This window comes from Chionomys nivalis, chromosome 2, assembly GCF_950005125.1.
Source record: "Chionomys nivalis chromosome 2, mChiNiv1.1, whole genome shotgun sequence".
In the NCBI taxonomy this organism is placed as follows: Eukaryota; Metazoa; Chordata; class Mammalia; order Rodentia; family Cricetidae; genus Chionomys; species Chionomys nivalis.
Window position 1 is genome coordinate 10,180,510 of NC_080087.1, and position 14,045 is coordinate 10,194,554.

At 48.7% G+C, this 14,045-nt stretch overlaps 1 protein-coding gene across 2 annotated transcripts in view; it reads left to right on the top strand.

Annotated features, from left to right (window-relative positions):
* The window catches only part of Prkn (parkin RBR E3 ubiquitin protein ligase), a 1,199,352-nt gene that overhangs the window by 1,161,741 nt on the left and 23,566 nt on the right, over nucleotides 1-14,045 (top strand). The window lies entirely within an intron of this gene.

The following is a 14,045-nucleotide window of genomic DNA, read 5'->3' on the forward strand; positions in this document are numbered from 1 at the left end:
TTCCCAATGGCCATTCGGGATATATCCATGATCCCCGATAGTTTTCCTCCCTGGGGAGCATGGAATAGGGAGAAGGCACATCAGGGGAGACTGGGATAAGACAACTTAATAGTATCTAAGCCAGAAAAGTCACTACTGCCGCTGCTTCTGTTTTGTTATTTAATGCCTTTGTTGTAGGTCTATCCAACCTGTGGCCCACGGGCTGCACACACAACACAACTATGAACGCAGCTCAATGCTGAATCATAAACTCGTTTAGACCATTAAGAGGGGTTTTTGGTTTTGGTTTTGTTTGTTTGTTTTTACTTTTTTATAGTTTGGGGGAATGACTCAACTAAGCAGTTCTCAAAGCATGTCAGAGTGTGTAAATGACATCTGTCACAGCTTCAAAACACACCTAAAAATTACCCCTGTGTGCAGCATGCACAGATGTCCCTTGCCTTATGATAAACCCTCCAAGTCAAAACCGCTTTTAAAGACTCCTAACCTACAGAACGTCCTAACTCAGCCACGCGGCACACAGTAGGGTCTTTACTGCTAGCCCTGTCTGGTGATCACAGGGACAAGTAGAAATTGCTACCACTGCCCATCTTCCACCACAGAGGAGGAAACCCATGTAGCGACTCAGGGAAGAGGCCAAGGTCCAGAGCCCACGCACAGTTTCTACTGAGCGTACGTTGCTTCTGCACTGTCTCGAAGGAGCGGAGCAGAGCATGGTAATCAGAGGCCGTCTGCATCGAAGTGCGGTCAGAGGCCAGGAAACCGCTGCACAGTTTCATCAGTCTCACGGATATTTTTCTCAACTGTGTCTTCATCCTGACTGAGTAAAGATCACATTTCCTGAACCCTATTTGCTAATGAACTGTACACGGCCCGGGGAGATGCAAATGTGCTTTCTTTTATTTATTAATTATGACCAATCAAACCTTAAGAGAGAGGAGTTAAGAACTTCAGCACAGTTGATGGATTTACTCATTAGTTTTCTCTATATATGGTTGTTGGCAAGGATTTAAACACCAAATCTATGCAAATAAATACGCTATTTCATTGATAAGAATCTGATAAATAGACGTGGAAACTTCGGAACATTTCATAGTCGAAACCGTTAAAGATCTGGATGATCTCAAATCAGTGCAAAGAGAGGTGTATCCCTGTAAGGTATTGCGCAGCTGTGTTTACCCAATATTAGCATAACTAAATAACTATAATTAGTGCCCTCGGGTCTTCTCATACAATCCCCCATTGTTGACCACCAGCATATCAGGAGACACAGGGGTGAGCTGCCCTTTCCACAGCCAAGGAGGCAACTGTGCCTTCTGTTCCTTTACTTCAGCTCAGGGGCGCTCAAATTCAAGCTCACTGGGTACTGAAGGCGGGAATAATAAGCCTTGGGACCCCTGCCTTGAGATCTTTGTAGCAGAGGATGATGAAGCAAGAGGCTCTGGGAAATGGGGATAATCGAGCAATTTACATCCATCAGTACCACCGACATCAGCCAAAGCTTCCAGATGGGAGACTCTATTTGAAGAGGAGGAACAACCTTACTTACCCTACACTGCCCAAGGCCCCTGACTTTTCTATAATCTCATTCATCCTTCAAGAGGGAGCAACCAACCTTGGTCATAACCTTAATATCTAAGCCATAAAAATGGAGAAAAAAGCATTAAAGATGACCTTAAGCTTATATGATCAGTACCCAGGGAACTGTACCCATTATAATATCAGTGTGTATTAAATTGAACATCTGTATGGGTCAAGAAGCCTGCTAGGCTAGCTGGCAAAAGGTGAATGAATGCTTCCCTTTAGAGGGTTGAGAGCCATGGGAGAGATCTAAAGGGAAATCAACAGTTACATTAACATATCTGCTGGCCAACGCCCAACAAATCTGTAACTTTGTATAACACTTTCCTGGAAGTCATGGGGAGTGGTTCTGAGCTTGTCAAGAGGAAGCTCTGGACTCTTGACAGTGGTCCTAAAGACCATTGCAGAAGAGAGCATTAGCGGGCAAAGGTACAAGCATCTCTCCCACTGTTCTGTATCCATTCCTATATCCCCAAGCCCAATACAGAATAGGTGCATACGCACTGGATAGCTGTATGTGGAGCGCTGGTAGCATCATAACAAAAAGGTATTATTTCATTCAGCAGATATATACTAAATGTGTATGATAGATGAGGCGTTATTCCAAGCCCTGTCAATAAAGGGCAAGATCCCTCTTTGGTAACAGATCTATGAGTCACTAGATACTGAAAGGTGGTACAGTCTGCATAAAGCTTTCAATGAGTCATGACTAACGCCTGTCAGCCTTGATTCTAGAGCCTTCCTCTGGAGCCCCTGCCTCTAAACACGCCTCCTATGTCTAGCCCTGATCACCCTCCTAGTCCTCCATTTAAAACCAATGCAAACTACCCAACAACTTCAGAAAAACATGTCTGTTGTCCACCGTGGTGGTTTAAATGAAAAGGATGCCCATAGGCTCATATATAAACATGCTTAGCTGTTTGAGAAGGGTTAGAGGCTGTGTCCTTGTTGAAGGAGGTGTGTCCCCAGGGTGGGCTTTGAGATTTCAAACACCCATGCCAGGCCTAGTGTCTCTGTCTCTCTCCTTGTTGCCTTTGGACCCGGACGTAAAACTCTCAGCTGCTGTCTGTTTGTCTATGTCCACAGTCCCCACCATAATGATAATGGACTAAGCTGCTGAAACCGTAAGCCAACCCCAGAAAAATGCTTTCTTTTGTAAGAGTTGCCTCAGCCACTGTGTCCCTTGACAGCAACAGAACAGTGACTAAGACACCCTTGCTGCCAGAGATAGAACTTGGAATCTCTACTGTCACCTTTCACTAAGTCTTGAATTCAGTCCCAAAAGACGACCAATCAGATGGAAGGTACCTGTGGTGGAGGGATAGGTCACAAGAACCAACATCAGTGTGGAGGACTGGATCAGCATTGACGGGGCCACAACCACCATAGGACAGAGGCAGGTACTTTATAAACTGTTCTAGAACCATGGATGAATAAGGGGCCTTGGACAGCCATAGTCATGGAGAACCCAACATTGGGCCTAAAACAAGGAGGGAACATGATGGGACCTCTCAGTTTCTCTCTTCCTCCTTCTCAGTTCTTGTGTTCTCAGTGGCTGCCCACAGCTGAAAGTTGTTGGGATCCTAAGGACAGAGTCCATGAGAGCCACCCTCCCAGGGAAGAAGAAGGAAATAGAGGCAGACTAGCTTGTACATTCTTGATGGGCAACTCATCAAACCTCCATAGTTACTCTTGGCCATGGAGGATGAACCAGACAAGCAAACCATAATAGCCAGTCCCCTTCAGCCACAGAATGAAGAGGGGTCTATTTTCAACAGAGCTGACTTGTTTCCCGTTGCCCAGATTCAGTAGGAGGGTAGCCCCGACGGCTTCACTGGCCTGTAGTCCTGAAAAGGACGACACTCTCCACACCAAAGAATGAGGGCCTAACTGCAGCCCCGCCCCCTGGAAACTGGTCTTCAAAGGTGTCTGTGTCCAGATGCCGTCAATCACATTCACCCTCCAGTTCAGTTCACTGTGCGCCACTAACACCTCTCTGTGTTCTTCCCTTCATAGTTGATTGCTTTCTGTTTCTTGATATTGCATTCTCCGAAAGGGGAGCCCATTTCTCCTGGGGTCCAGCGAGCTTTTGCTATCTGTTAAACTGCCTGCCCCAAAACTTAATGCATTTTTTGATTAATGCAATTTTTAACGGCAAACTCAAACTTGGTTTTAAATTGGCTTTAAAGTATTGAACAAGCTTTAAGTTGAAACAGCTGGGAATTTGGGGAGCCTGCAGCAGAAGATCCATCCCTCGTGGTCTACAAGAGTCCAGTTCCACTCGCTCTTGCCTGGACTTGTTTCCTGACTGCTCTGCTCCCCTCCACACTCTCCTCCGAACTAAACACTTACTCTTACAAACCACAGAAACTGATCCATTTTCCCAGTGGGTCACGGTAGCCAATAGTACTGTATTCTCCCTGTCTAACGGTGAGGCAAGCTGAGTCTTCCCAACATTGTCTAAAGCCACAAAGGAAACTGACCTCAGTGGCTCTGGTTCAACATAGTCATTTGAGAGAATTCTCTCTCTCTCTCTCTCTCTCTCTCTCTCTCTCTCTCTCTCTCTCTCCCGCTAGTAAATCCACAATACCCAAGAGGATTCATCCCTGTCTGCTGACTGCTAAACTCCTATTTAACCTTCAAGGCCCGGACCCTATGTCTCCTCCTCCACAAGGCCTTCTGCTCAACGCAGTGCCTCCCCTAGGCCTCATGATAACTGTGCTTGTCCATGCTGCACACCCATCCCATGGATGCTCTTCCTGCAGCCTCTTTACGTCTAGGTGCCCGACACCTAGCAAGTCCTCCTTAAACGTTTGCAGAATGGCTGCCAGTTCCCTCCGTCTCCACTCCTCCCTCCTCCCCGGGATGTTACAAAAGCACAGAGAAGAACTGGTCGCTTCCAGGCTGGTTCTTGTCTCTGTCATTTTTGCAGTCGTAGGAGGGAGGAAGATTGCCACAGCTCGCTTCAGCAGGCTTCTGAGTCACAGGAATAAAGCCAGCATTTGTCTGGGCTGAAAATAATTGCATGCACTTGGAATGTGTGCGTCTACAAGTCATTTACAAACGCCCGTTCTCGTCTGAGCACCATCACAACTTTTTCTGATAATCTTTATCCATGTCAGGGGATACGGGAGGGGAGTGTTAAGGCTGCCGGACAATTATTGACCAAGCCTTTGGTAGCTGTACCAATGACTGCTTCCTCCCTAGTGAAGCATTGCTTCTCGGTGGTTCTTTGTGCTCACTCTGCACAGAAAGAAGGATGCTGTTTATGGGCCGGAGAAATACTCCTCCAGGAATGGTAAACACAGATGCTAGCAGGGAGCAGGAATTGTTTTGAAACGATACTAATTCAACTCAGAGACCTCACAATATTTTGGTGATACAATAATATATTTTATTTCTCTTCAGCCTTTCCTGTGAGGACAAACAAAACAGCAAAAGTCAAAGCACAGTCACGCACAGTTCCAAGGTCATATCTGTGGCTCTCACCCCAGCGGTAGCCTTCCCAGTAGAGCAACTTCTACATGGCCACACTGTGCTAGCAACACTGCTGGCCACGCTGCCAGCAGCACGTGCAGACACATGGGCCTTTGCTGGTCAGCTTCCCGTCACTACCACCAAACGCCAGAGATAAGTGAGTTAGAAAAAAGGTCACTTGAACTCGCAGTTTTCAAAGTTTCTGCCCATCAATTTGAGTCGCTCTGGTAGATAAGCCACCTGGACGCCAAAGATTCCCTTCCCATTTAATACCCACTCCACCATCGCAACCCTTCCTCCTCTGGATGCTCCATTGTCCGATCTAGACCGCTGATGCCTTACACACTGGTTGGTTAGCAAATGGAGCATCAAGTGGCCGGATGATGTTTATAGTTGGAAGTTGGCTGGAATGCTTAGTGTGTTCTCAACCAGAGAGGCCCCCCCGACGCCCACCACCGCGCGTGCACGTGTTGTGGAAACTCGGAGTTCGTATCTATGGGGCCAAGCTGCGCAGGAGGACACATACTCCCCAGTGGGTCATGATACGTGATAAGCCGGATCATTCCTGCTTCTGCCCCTCGATTCCTGAGCCAAATTTGCTATTTACTGGAGACATGGCCCCATATGGTGGGCATGTTGGTTCACAGTGTAGACCTCACCTGAGGTCATTTTAGAGCACAGCTCCTGCCGCTTATAGAAAGTGACTCCATCTCTCTTCCCAGTCCATAGCTTCTGGCCAGAATGATATGGCAGAGGACCAGATTTCCCTGTGGCCTTGTCCCCACTGTGACACATCCTTTGTTTCCAGAGGATGTCTTTGGTCCAAGGCGGTGTTGTTCCGGATTCTGTCAGGCTTCAGGTGGTAGAGCTGCCTAAAGCTCCATTGTCAATAAAAGCAAACCCATACTCAGAATAGGAGCAACTTCCTGTCGAGATGGGATGGTTGGTGTCCTTGAGGGACAAAGCTGCCCTCAAGTCTTCACGGATGGCAGCGTGGGTGAAGAACAGTGGCATCAGCAGTATCTGCCAACTCCGAGCGAATGTCTGAGTGGCAGGACAGGACAAGGCTCTCATCTTGCTACTGTGTGCCTCAGTGGAGCTCCTGCAGTGCGACCGGCGGGACCAGTAATGAAGGCTGGCCGAGGCCAGAGAGCTGGGTTCTCCCTGCTCCGTTTGGGGAACACCTGGTATGCGCTGTCCTGTGAACATGGTCACGTGGCAGGTCATTCACATCTCGTATCCTCTCGACTAGGTCTGCCTGCGCACCCCTCACTGCACATCCCTTGTCAACTCCCTCTCCATCTTTCAGGTTTCCCCTGTCCATACCCTAACAAACCGACCCTGCTTCTGAACTTGCATAGACTCCAAACTCAGGATCTTTTCTTTCCACACAAAGTGTAGACTAAACGTCTCTATCCATTCAGCGCCAGAGCAAAACACCACCAACTGGCTGGTTTATAGAGTATCGCTGCCTCAATGTTCCACCTCCCCAGGGTTTGGTGGGATGTCACCAGCTCAGTTTCACAAGTCCATCATTTTCGTGGCGGGGCACAGTAGATCATTATTGGAATTCTCCTGCTGTCTCTCCATAAACTCCATACGATTTCTTCCCACCACAGGCTCCTCTAATCCCATAAGGTCTGCCTGTTTGGGGTACTCACAGGCCAGCCGGACCCTGCTGCTGAGTCCTTGGTTGATCTGTGCCTACCCTCAGTCTGCAGGGCTCTGTCTCTACCAGTTATGACTCCATCTAGCAGGATGTATCCAACTTCATCCCTCTTTTTAAGTCTGCATCTTATGTCTATTCTAGGTACCAGTTGTTGCAAAGATGATGCCCAGAGAAACAGCTTCTGAAGCCTAAAGAAATGTTTTAATACCTGGAAGTGTCTTGGGCTCTTTCTGGAACACTAGGAGTAAGGAAAGCAGCAGGGGTGGGCAAAGGTTATCGGCTATTGGCAAAGGTTATCGGCTATTGGCAAAGGTTATCGGCTATTGGCTCCAGAATAGCTCTTGTGGCCTAGGGCTATTTTGCAACAGAACAAATCTTTTCACACAGGCTAAGTGCTCAGTAAACACACCACCTAGAGTCTAGTGATGTCTTTGGCACTTGTGTGTTAGACTTAGAAACTACTGCAGGTGGTTGCCGCAGATGGCTCCAAGGACCTTCAGAGCAGGGAGCTCTCCCACACGGGTGCTCAGCAGGAACCCAGCACCTCCTGCATGCTAGGTGAACACTATGCCACTGAGTCCACCCCAGCCCCAGGCTCATGAAGAGTCGCCTTCGCTTATATCAAGGGGGCTAGAGGGCAGCTCTCCAGTGTGAGCCGCACACACAGGAGCGTGGCTGGATGGAGGCCGTCCTCTGAGACTGGAGACAATCCCGGACTGCATCCCAGCCCAGACCATCAGCCCCCAGGACTCCTGGAAACTGAGAAACCCCGGACCTCGGTCCTAAGGTGAGATGAGGCTACTCACATGGAATGACAGAGACACACAGCAGCTTATGAATGCAGCAGAGAAGGCAGAGCCATGGTGGGCCTGAGGGGGGACCCCATAAGATGGAAAAGAACTAAGAGACGGGCTGAGAGAAGTAAGTACGTTAGGGGGATGTTCAGTTCTAACTTCACCAGAAGAGGAAACAGTAGAAGCAGGTTTGGGGGGGGGGTGGTCAGGCAACAGTTTCAGTGTCCACTTCTCCACAGAGGTGTCCAGGGGCAAGAACCACAGATACAGAGCCTCTTGGAGGAGGGAGCGCTCCTGGAGCCAATAACCAGGGTGTGCGGTTGCCTGTCTCCAAAGGGTCATCCTGTCCCCACCCCACTGCGTTCCCCTAGTCAAGAGAGCAGGAGTGACTTTTCCTAGCCCTGTGATTTGGGGGTCTATTTACCAAGTCACTCGTTGCTTAAATAAACCAGCTTTATTGGTGCTATTCCTCCTGAGCCCTCCACTCTGGACACAGCCTAAGCGATGTGCAGACAGAGCGGAATGCTGGTGATAGATCTCCATTACAGCCAGCGCATCCTCCTGGACCGTCCCTCCATCTCGTCTATGGGAGCTAAATAAATGCTGAGGACACCAGCAGACTCTCAGTGGTGCGTTTACAAAGCACTTAGCCAGCGTGAAAAGGTTTGCTCGGGAGCAGAAATGGCCCTAGGCTGGCCATCAAAGGAAGCCGTTTGATTTCTTTCTCTTCCAGGCAAGTCACTCAAACACTTACAGCTTTTTTTCCTCGGTGCCGCATGGGGCCAGTAAGATCTACCGAACTATAAATAATGAAATGAGAAGCTATGTGAAGTGTTTTACAAGTCATAGAGTACCACAAAATGATAAAACGGTGGGGCTTGGGTTGTTTAAGGCTGGATGCTAAAAATGTCAGGTACCACAGAGGGAAAATGGAAGATGCCATCGAAGAGCAAATAGAAGCATGTTGTATCCAGGCACACCCCTTCCTTTATAAACTACCTTGTCCTCACTGCTCCGTCATGGCAGTAGAAAACAAGTCATAAATAATCTATCCTCCTAAATTGTAATAGAAGAGCTGCAGTAACAGAATAACGGAGACTAACTGATTTATGAAAAAAGAGGTTTGATTTTGTTGGTTCGGTTCGTTTTTCGTGACAGGGTTTCTCTGTGTAACAGCTCTGGCTGTCTTGGAACTCACTCTATAGACCAGGCTTGTCTTTAGATCCTCCTGCCTCGGCCCTCCCGAGTGCTGGCATTAAAGGCCTGAGTTACCATGACCGGTTTTTATAAAGGGGGGTTTATCGGCTCATGGTTCTGGAAGTCTAAGCATGCACCATCCTGTTATCTGTTAGGCTTCTGACGAAGACCTCAGGGCAGTGCAGCTCCAGGTAGGAAGTGGAGGGCCCGCTTTGTAACAAACTGTTCCCCAGGAACTAATCTAGTCTAGAAAGACATTCATCTCTCTCAAAAGGCACACTTCCCAACACTTCCACACTGGCAGCAGGTTCCCACGGGACACTGGCCTCACATCTACCCTGGGAGGCAGACCCTTCCAGAACACACACACACACGTGCGTGCGTGCGTGCGTGCGAGCGAGCGCATGTGCACACGCACGCACCTCTCTACACATCCTCCCTGCGCTTGAGAGGTTGCTCTTCTCTCCTGGCATCTTCAGCAGCCAGCCGGTGCCCTTTTGCTGTATCCTAGATAGGAACACAGGTAGGCAAGAAGTGGCTTGTCCAGTCCTAGTGCTTGGCAGCCTTTGTAATCTAGTTTCTGAGAGTGAGGAGGAGCAGACTGCTGGGCGCCTCAGCAGGTGGCGCCCTCTTGTTTCAGTTCTTGTAATATACTTAGGTACAGATAGATAGATAGATAGATAGATAGATAGATAGATAGATAGATAGATAGATAGATAGATAGATAGATGGGTAGATGATAGATGGATAGATAGATAGATAGATAGATAGGTAGATGATAGATGGATAGATAGATAGATAGATAGATAGGTAGATGATGGATAGATAGATAGATGATAGATGGATAGATAGATAGATAGATAGATAGATAGATAATAGATAGATAGATAGATAGATGGGTAGATGATAGATGGATAGATAGATAGATAGATAGATAGATAGATAGATGATAGATGGATAGATAGATAGATAGATAGATAGATAGATAGATAGATAATAGATATAGATATATCCTACCTTGACAAGTGTTATAGTCAGGACCCCTCACCCTTTGACAGCAGGGTTCCATATTCTCAACCCCCAACAGCCATAGTGTTATAGTCCTTGGATCTGGGCATCTTGTTCCATGACCCTTAAGGGCTGGCAGCTCCCTGGAACCCTTGTATTGACCAAAGCCTGTGTTTCTCTTCTCTGGTTCTGTACAGCTCTCCATCTCTCCTCTCCCACATGTTTCTTGTCCCTTCCCCGGCTGCTCTCTGAAACTCCATAGCTGCCACCCGCTGCTTTGTCCACTGTGGCAAGTACCGCTCCTTTGCCTCGGCTGTCCCTTCTCCCGCTGTCTTACCAATGTTCCACTGCGCCAACTGCTGTCTTCAGCACCACCCCACTGCCGGCTCCTGCCGCTCCGCTGCTGCGACTCCGCTGCCTCTCTCGTGGCTCAGTCCCTGTAGCTGTTGAGGAGGCTGCTGGCCACCCCGGCTGCTCTGCCACCGCATCTGTCTTTATGTCACCAGTTCAGCCCACTCTACGAAAGTAAGAAAGTGTCGATGAAGAGAGGAGGCCTTTTCAGGCTTTTGTTGAAGCACCAGATGAACAGCACAAGAGGGCGTCTCCCAGCTGCCTCACAGAGGTGTGCCAAATAGCCCGCTACACCAGAAAAGGGCTCTTTACACTGGCAATGCACACCTTTGTGCAAACAGCTGTGTTTGCACTAATCATGGAACCCTCCCTTCTGTACCAGTTACAGTTGTCCCTCTGCTGAGTCATCAGGGGGAATGTCCCCCTCTGGTCTCGGAGGAAAGGCTGCTGGGTCATTAAGCGTTCACCAAGGCTGTTGACGGCAGAACCTCCAGTGTCAGGTATTCAGAGCAGCTGTAACTGAGGCCACACATCCGTGTGCTGCAGCAGCGGACGGCGGCAGTTTTTGTGTGCCTTCCTCCGTGAGGCGTTCAGAACAGAAGTGCTGGCTTAAAGGTATCCCACCCACCTCTGCAATGGCCAGGCCTGGCCCCAGGCAGCCGGCACACCAGGGTCAAAAGCTGTCAGTTAAAAGTCAAATTGCCTCGTCCTCTGTCACAGTTGCTTATGTGCAGAAAATAGTAGTCAGGAGTGCTTACAGTATTAACTAGCTGTTATTATTGATAGTGATTTTCAGAAACAATGCTCTAACATGCTTAGCAGCTGCCCACTGACCCATGAAGCAGCTCCTCCCCCCTCATTTCTTTTCCTGGGATGGGCTGACTATCAAGAGAAACTAAGCTCCCAGCAGGTCTGTGGAGGGCTTTCTTCCATGGAGTCCTCAGTACCCCCTGAGATTCTGCCTGGCTGAAACTGCCAGCCTGTGTGCCCTGCTTCCTTACCTGAGCTCCAGCCAGGGGTCGTTCCTTTCCAGACATCAAGGCCTATCCCGAGGAGGACTTGGGAAGCCTCCGGTAAAAACAGCTTCCCTAATGGGGTTTGGACTCTAGAGAGTCTTAGCATCGGTAGTGAGGGGACAGAGACACAGTTCCACACTGCCTCTCTCAGCAGCCCGAGGAGTTCCCAAGACTGTTAGGGACCTCAACTCAAGTCAAAACAGAATCTGTGGTTTTCAACACCAGAAAGAATTCATGTAAAGGCAGTTTATGATGACATGAACTTGGAGATTTTATTGAAGATATTTTCATATAGGCTTAAGCATGAGGGTTAAGAGGAAGGGACGCTTAGGGGAAGGAAGTCAGACATGCCCAAGAGTGTGAGTGTGGGCTCTTTGAAGAAAAAGCACAGAGAGTAAGACCTGCCTGAGTGTGGTCATGGGCTCCTCAAGAGAGGGCAGCCATTCATTGTCTTAGTATTAGCCCAATGTACCAATTTGGTGGCTTTCGGGTTCTATCACAAAGTGTGACAAAGGACCCCTTGATAAGTAAAGGAAGTATGGTGGCTCCAGAAACACCTTAGGTGGAACTGTAATCTGACAAGGCAGAATTAGGAACAGTGGAGCCTGCTCAGGGGCTCGGCACGTGTCCTTCTCTGCCGTGGGTTCCTCGTGAGTGCCCTAGAAAATGCACGTTTGTGACTGGGAAAGAGTGGTCGTGAGCTGTCAGTGATTATTCTGGAATTCTTGTTCCACCACTGGTGAGAGATCAACCAAATTCCAGGGTGAGGGACTCCTTTCCGCTTCTCAGATCCCCCAAAGTTGCCCTGCCTCGTTAGGACCCTGTAACTCACTAGCCAAAGTCCCTGTGTCAACCCGTCACCTGAATCCCCAAGCTGTATTCTAGACTTCATACACAGACTGTTAGACTAGCTCAGGTGTGGGGGAGATGTCTGGGAAAGAACGTCGCCACTCGTGTGGAAACTGGAGAAGGGATTTAGATAGGAGAAATGGTTTATGGGGTACACTGCAAGAGAACAGTAACTGGACAGTAGAGTGTACCCCACACCAAGCAGGGCAGTCTAGACCAGCTGGTTTACAGTTCTGGGAAGCTAACATGAGCCTCTGTGCATGCAATGCCCAGGTATGAAGTCTTAGCTCTGTAGCTAAGAGTCATACAAATCAGGCTGTCCTGGTAAATCAAAGTTCAGTCCTGGTCCAAAGCTGGAGTCCCAAGCATCTGGATGCAAGTCTGTAATATTGGGGCTACTGCCCTCCAAGGCTAGCAGTTGGGGAGTCCTGGGCCAAACTTGTAAAACTTCCTTAATGCAGATGGGTTCCATTTCCTGGTTCTATTTCGTGGACTTCCCTTTACAAACACTGCACACAGTCACACACACACCCCACTACTAAATACCACACACATCACAGACAAACACTGTACATACGTGTTCTACCACACAAAGCACACCATATGTACACACCCCACATACTGTACAAAACATGTATACCATACCACACGCATCCTATATAGCATAGATAAACTTGTCACGAGCACACTTGGTCATAAATATAGAGGACTATGCTTATGTCTTTGCACATGTCAGAATGTGTTGAATGGCGGTAACTTCACAAGGTGCAGTGGCCTCAGACTCAGCAATTTGCCAAATAACCCCACTTCCCTTGGTGTTTTGGCAAAGTTGAGCACAGCTCTTTCCTTCCAATCTGAATGGCTAGCACTAGCTGACACCACACACTATAACTATATCTGTACATCTCTCAGATAGATACACGTATTTATAGAGATGTGCTGGCTACAGAGCAGATGCAGAGGGTGAAGAAAGTTCTCAGAGGTGGGATGGTAGAGGTGTCGTTGATTCTGTGTTGACAAGCCAGTGCAGAAGCAGCTGCCATGGCAGAATCAACCACTGCAGCCAGATGAAATCAGAGACGTCACCATGAACTCAGCTGCAGAGGCCAAAGGGGAAGCAGCTGGATGGAGGCCCTGCGATGGGAAGAGAATTGGGCAGGGGGCAGTTGAGTAGGTGATGGGCATGGAGCTGAGCAGAAGGGTCAGGAGGAGCCCTCTGCTGGTCCACACTGGGTGTCAGCTGACAGGTTGGCGGGGGCCTTTATCACCAAGGCACCTGATGTCCATGGGTTTCAGGTGAGGGAGCCCCACCCTTTCCTTGGTCTGGCATGTCCAGTGAGTTCTTGGGGCTGATTTCCTTGATATGATTGCGATTTACCCATGAGCCTCTGCAGTCTCAATTCACCCTCGTGAATGCGTAGGGTGCCACCCTCCTACTGCCTGGGCTAACTCACTTGCCAGAACTGCTGCTTGAGCGGTACCAGATAGATAGATAGATAGTGCCGTTGAAGTCCACCCAGGAGCGCAGTCCCGCTCCGCCTTCTGAATGGACGCCAGAGCCGCTAGGGACAAAGTACAGCTGTTTCACACAGTGTGGAGTAACGTATGTAGGACACAGCTGAGTATAACATCACACACTGCACACACATACATGTCACACACGTACATACACATAACACACCTCACACCTGCCGCACAGCTCAATGTACATACACAGACACACAGAGAGAGAAGAGAGATTCCACTGAATAACATTGTGCCTGGTCATGGTCTTCAGAGTGGCTGCAGAGCACCTCTGGCCGCCAGAGGGCGCTAAATCCTTAGCCGTGTTCTCAACCTTCCTAATGCTGCAACCCTCTAATACAGTTCCTTATGTTGTGGTGGCCCCCAGCCATAAGATTATCTTTGTTGCTACTTCATAACTGTAATTTTGCTACTGTTATGAATTATAATTTAAATATCTCTGTTTTCTGATGGTCTTAGGTGGCCCCTGTGAAGAGTCGCTCCACCCCCAAAGGGGTCAGGACGCGTAGGTTAAGAGCCACTGCCTTAAGGAAAATGCTGTGTTTCCAAAGAACCAGAAACCAGATCCCCTCGTTTGAT